Below are 6471 nucleotides of genomic sequence, written 5' to 3'. Positions count from 1 at the left end.
GAGCCATTGGCGATCAATGCCAGCAGCATGCTGGATGGTTTGTGTGGTATAGAGACTTGAAGCAAAATCCAATAGTCTCAGAAAATACAGGTCTCAGAGCACTGTCTCATGTCGTTATGAAGTGCTGAGCTAAAGACTCTTGTTCAAGAACTGATGAGGTCAGCAATCTCAAGGAGAGCTATGCCAAACAATAACAACAACAACTTGCTGCTATGGGGTCAGTCTGACGCAGAGTGACCCTATTGGACAGGGCAGAATTCCCTCTGTGCGTTTCCGAGACTGGAACTGTTAGGTAGCTTAGCCTAGGGAATTGGGAAGTCCATTTACGCATGCCCAGGAGAGCCAGCAAAGGACAAAAGCTGGATTTTCCCGCCGGTGGGCCCAGATGGGCGGTACACCTAGAGCAGCCCACCTGGGCAGGTGACTGCAATTCAGCCAATGGGATCGACCTCGGGTCGTTCACCATGCCTCCCCCGGGAACCCTTGAAAAGGCAGGGACTGGAAGGGAGAGGGGCTTGTCTGGGCTTGTTTTGTCTTGCTTGGGTGGTCTGGTCGTCTTTGTGGGAGGGGAGAGATCCTTGCGTGTTCCGGAGCAGTCTCTGCCAGGCCGCATGGTCAAAGGAATCCTATGGGTGCCGCATAAAACCTGAAACTTCTTTTAACTCTCATTAAATTCACTTGGATCACGAGCCTGGCTTCAGCATGAAATCTTTCTCGCGCAGAGCCAAGGACCGAGGCTGAAATTAAGCCCAGAGAGAGACCTAACAGAACTCTTTTTTTTGTAAATGTTTAGGGTTTTACTTTCTTCATCCATCAAAACCCTTTTGAAGATGCTTTCCAACAACGAAATAAGTTGCTTTCCAACAACGAAATAAGTTGCACCAGCTCTCTGCTCACAGCAGAAGTACGAATCGCAGAAGGTACATGTGTTAGTCAGAGTAGACTAGAGAAACAAATTCATAGACATTCATATGTGTATAAGATAGAGCTTTCTATAAAGAGTAATTAATTGTACGTTAAGGAAACATCCCAGCCCAGGCCAAATCAAGTCCATAGATCCGATATTACCCCATAGGTCCTATACCAATCTATAAAACCCTCTTCAGACTGACAAAACACATGTAATGACACCAAATGCAGGAAGATCACAGGCCAGTGGGTGGGAAGTCTTGTGGATCCACTGGTGATAGAGGCATCTCAGTGCTGACAGGGGTCTCCATATAGCTCCTCCAGCTCAGAGCACTAGCATAGTTTCATGTGTCTTGTGAGCTGTAATGTCTCCCAGGGAATGAGCCTGCATCCTACCTCCAGCGAGCTATTTTAACTCCTTAGCACCTTCTAATGAGGTCCTCCAGCTGCCATCCCATTGACAGGCTAAACTCCACCCCTTGACTCTTAAGCCTCAGATTGACAACAGATTATGTTACTACCACAATAGTTTAACAATAAGTAATGCATGAAAAACCATAACCAGTAGGACAGATGACTCCCCCAGAACCAGTGATGAGAGTGGAAATGCCTGGAGGGTAGAGAGAATGTGGGGTAGAAAGCGGGAACTGATTACAGGAATCTACATATAGCCTCCTCCCTGGGGGAGGAACAGCAAAGAAGAGGGCAGGAGGAGACGTCGGACAGTGTAACATGACAAAATAATAATATATGAATGATGAAGGGTTCACGGGGTGGGGGGAGTGGGGAGGGAGGGGGAAATTGGCAGCAGATATTAAGGGCTCAAGTAGAAGGCAAATGTTTTGAGAATGATGATGGCAACAAATGTACATATGTTCTTGACACAATGGATGTTTGTATGGATTGTGTTAAGAATTGTACGAGCCCCCAATAAAATGATTTAAAAAAAACCCATAACCAGTAGCCTAAATACAGAACTAGACAGAATTACATCAGTTATGTAAATAATTGCCCAATTAAAACCCACATAGGTACAATCAAAATAAAATATGGAATTATAATTAGTGGACAGAATCTAATCTGAAGAAATTCCTTGATAAAATATGAATCTGTTGTCTGGAAATTGGAAATGAAGCTATCAATCGAAGGAGAGAGCTAGGCTCTTGTTAATCCCACCTGCAAAGATAAGTAGCAAAGTCTCTAGCCCTGAAATTATGTATTTTTAGCAGCTTTATATGTACTATTCATATATAAAAAATGTTAAGTGCTTTTCTCTAACTTAAACATCTAAAGAATGAAAAAGCAAGGCATTAAATACTTGAAAAAAAAGTACAGATCAACAAAATGTATATATTCTGTCATGAAAACTCCACACCAACATTCTACACTTGGAGAAAAAAATACAAACATGATATATTATGAATTTATGTAGTAATAACTTAATTCAAACCATGTCATAAAAGTAAGTACATTAATCAAGATATATGAGCTTTTATAGGACTTTTTATTAATCTCTGCAGAATCCTTAAAACCTGTGGGACTTAAAATTTGTTAGCCTTTCTATTAAGAGGTAAATTATATACACGATGATGAACAAGATGAACAGCCCAGTTGTCTGTTATGAATCATTCCAGCTTTGTTCAGCAATAGCCCAAACTCTTTTCTCATATTCCCGTTTGTTTTCCCGTAAAGCTGCACTGTTTTGCTATTGGCTGGACTCTTTGGATTCGGTTCCTTCAGCAGAGACTGAATTGATGTTAAGATATAAGGTACATTATGTTGGACTCCACTGTTTCTGAGGGATATCGAAACATATGCTACCATTAGTGTATACATTTGGATGAAACATTTTTTGATAAAAACCTAAGAGTAAAAAAACTAAATAAATAAAACCTAAGAGTCGGTGGTTTATTTGGATAGTCTTCAAAAAATTCTATTACTAGTTTAAAAGTACCGTCTTCAAAGAGTGTCCCTTCTTATCCAAATATAACTGCATTCCAATGTGAGGTGTTCTCTTCAGGTGGAGCCTCTTGAAAGAGCTTGAAAGCCTTCATGAGCTTTCTCCTGGTTGGGGTGGACCTTCTCCCTGATACCCCGCCTTCAGTCTGAAAGAAAGGAGTCCCACAGATCGCACAGGCCAGCATGGGGGCCGGAGTCACTGAGACTTGAACTCTATGGGTGTGAACGCCTCATCTTCCTCTCTCGGGGTGCCTGGTGGTTTTGAACTGCTGGCTTTGCCTTTAGCAGCCTGAGGAGTCACCCACTTCACCACCAGGGCTCTCAAGTCGTGTCCACCTCATGATGTTTCCCTATGTCAGAATTAAACTGTTCCTTACAATTTCAGTGGCTGGTTTTTCAGCAATAGATTGCCAGGACTTTCCATCCAGGAGTGTTTGGGTAGCCTGGAATCTCCAACTTTGCAGTTAGCAGCTGCACTCAGGGATTCCGGAAATGTCCTGCCTAGGTGCTAATGCACTACCATCCAGCACCCTCTACCATCATGTGGAGGTGCACACACTTTCTTTTCTAGGGTAAGTGATTTTCCTTACACACCTAAACTCACTCACAGTGTGTGGTACAGAGCAAAAGGCCTTGTATATATCCCATGATGAAACCATACTCATAATTATTCTATATTTCACTTTTGTGTGTGTGTGGGAAAGATATACCAAAGCATTTTCCATATCAACATTTTTTGTGTTCAATCCCCTGACACTAATTATGCTCATCGTGTTGTTTTACCACCATCACTGTTTCCTAGTTTACATTTAATGTTTAAGTGCCTAGAAGGGGTGCTTACTTCATTCCATATAAAAGTTTGCTCTAATTAAGTCAAAAGAGGCAGAAGCATTCACAGAAAGGAAATAGGGGAGTATTTCCTCTTCCGAATTTATTTTTACTTTTAGCTCTTGCTTCCTCTGTGACTTCTACCTTCCTACGCAAGTGACAGTTTGCGTTTCCTATAATCTTTTAAAAGCTGGAAGTTAGGCAAATTAAGACAGTATCGTCTTTCTCCTTTGGAAGAAGAAATTGCAGTCTTGTCTTCTGCCTAAATCATTTTATGGGCCATTAATTGAATAGATAATGTTTCTCAGCAAAGATTGAAGGGTCATTTATCATTTTCAACTTGACAGCAATCCGTGAGCACAGAAAGCAATGTAAAAAGAGGCGGTACCATGCTTTTAGGAAGACACGGGCCTAACTGACTTTAGCAATCCACTCACTTCAGTCTCTTATTTTGCTTTTAAATATAAGTGAGATGACTACTGACTTTTTACTAAAAAGAATCTGTATGATTGGAAATGGTTCATTTTTAAGAATCTGCTGTTTTGATAGCTAAGTTTTAGGAAAGGAGGGGATATGTTTTTGCTTGTCAAGGTCCCCCCAAAAGGCCAAAGATCTCACCTCCCAAATACCCACCCCTTGTGCCCTTGAATATCTATTTAAATCATGACAAAATAATAAAATACCATCTCAACCATTTTCATGTGTATAACTCAGTAACATTAACTACGTTTGTCATGTCTGACTACCCATTAAACCCTTTATGTCTGAGCAAAATTCCATGGTAATGAACTACATTTGTTTATTCTTCTGCTCATGGAATAGCCCTGCCCTTTGGGCCACACAATGGAGGTTTTCCATTGCTTTACTCGCCAGGAACAGAGACATTCCAGGGTCTTTCATAAAAACTTTGCAAGTAACTAAGTCCCTGCAGTCAGAGAAGGGAAAAGAACTCTCCTTTGAAAGATGGAGGGATTGGAAGTTAGGGGGTTGTTGGGGGGGGGGGGAATATCTGGAGCCACATTCAGCTGTGAAGGAGACAAGGAGAACCCCTGAAAGACTCAGGTCAAGGAAATGAAAGCAAATGATGAGGCTTTAGAGCAGAAACTAAAAAGCAGAAGTCAATCCAAGAGCTAAAAATAGAGCCACTCTGGCCACAGGTGGAATTAAGAAATCTGACCAAAATAGATAAATAAGCTGGTTTGTTTGTTTGTGGGGTTTTTGTTTTGTTTTGTTGTGACTGAGGCAATACCAAACCAAACTCACGGCCATTGAATCAATTTTGTTTCATCGAGACCCTATAACACAGGTTAGATCTGCCCCTGTGTGTTTAGGAGACTGCACCTCTTTGTGGAAGTAGAGAGCCTCAGATTTCCCCCAAGGAGCCGCTGGTAGTGTTGAACCGCTAACCGCTTGATTAGCTTCCCAGCACGTAACCACTACGCCACTAGGGCTCCTCACCTGACGTAAGAGTGACTCTTAATTTGAATCCTGTTTAAACTTCTGAATTCCCAGCTCTAGCTAGAGTAATCCCCCCTATCGGTAGAATCAAATATTGTCTTGGAGCCAGTTGTACACTTAAAATTCAACTTTGAAGAAAATCATACATTGCTTCATCTTTTCTTTAGTTCTTCTCACTCAGGAGTTGCTACGAAACCAGAGGCTAGTATTTTCTCAGTCCAGAAACTCACAAGAATCTGCCCTTTTGTATTTCTTTTGCCCTGAATTGACTCACTTGGAATGAAAGCAACTCACTAAGGAAAAATAATAGTAAAAAAATAAAACCTTGATATTTTTTAACTTAAAATGTTAGCCAGAATTCTGAGTCCTTGGAATAAACAGCCAAATAAATTTGCACATCAAAAAACACTCCACTCTCCATTGTATCACACCCCAATAAATAACCTTCAGTTGTCTGTCAAAAGTATGCTGTTACATCAAATGAGCTCCGTAAGAGTAGAGAGTCTTTGGTAATCATTGGCATGCAGGTTCCTGCCATCATGGGGAACTACACATCTTCTTGATATCTACTCAACAATATACTACCACTATTGTGGTAGTTACATAACTGGTGTCAACTTGAGACGATTAAGAGTGAAGTGGAGTTTAGCCTGTCAATCAGGTCACAGCTTGATGACCTCATTTGGAGGCTCAGCAGAGATAACTAGCTCTCTGGAGGTGGGACACATGCGCTCTCCCTGGGAGACATTCCTGTTGGCAAGCCACAAGGAGCTACCCTGATATAGCCAGAGCCCTGGATCTGGAAGAGCCAGATGTCGGCCCACACCAGCACTAAGATGCTTCCATGACCACTGGACCCACAATACTTCCCACCCACTGGCCTGTGATCGTCCTGCATTCCTCGTCATTGCAGGCATTCCATGGGTCTGAAGAGGAATTTGCAGACTGGTATTGAACATATGGGCTAATATCGAACTTGTGGACTTGATCTGGACTGGGATGGGATGTTTTCTTGATATACAATTGTTCTTTATAGAAAGCTCGTTCTTATAGTTGTGTTAGTCTCTGACTAACACAACTATCTTTAGCTCAAAATGTTCTCATTTTTCAATGTCCAACAAGCATATGAAAAAATGTTCCATGTCACTCATCATTAGGGACATGAAAATAAAAAATACAATGAGATGGCCATGTCACACCCACCAGGGTGACAGCAGAGAAAAGGGGAAGAGGGAAGGAAAGACTGGGAAGGGAAAGGAAGGCATGTTGGTGAGGATATGGGAAATTAGACCCCTAGCTCATTGCTGAAGGGGATAC

The 6471-nt window shown here is 41.8% G+C and overlaps 1 pseudogene; it reads right to left on the bottom strand.

The window, feature by feature from the left end:
* Positions 1 to 2527: 2527 nt before the first annotated feature.
* On the bottom strand, positions 2528 to 3053 carry LOC142449110 (ubiquitin-conjugating enzyme E2 B-like; annotated as a pseudogene).
* Between the last annotated feature and the right edge of the window lie 3418 nt (positions 3054 to 6471).

The sequence above is a fragment of the Tenrec ecaudatus genome, chromosome 5, assembly GCF_050624435.1.
Source record: "Tenrec ecaudatus isolate mTenEca1 chromosome 5, mTenEca1.hap1, whole genome shotgun sequence".
Taxonomy (NCBI): Eukaryota; Metazoa; Chordata; class Mammalia; order Afrosoricida; family Tenrecidae; genus Tenrec; species Tenrec ecaudatus.
The sequence above is the reverse complement of the archived record's forward strand: the minus strand, read 5'-3'. Positions and strand labels throughout refer to the sequence as shown.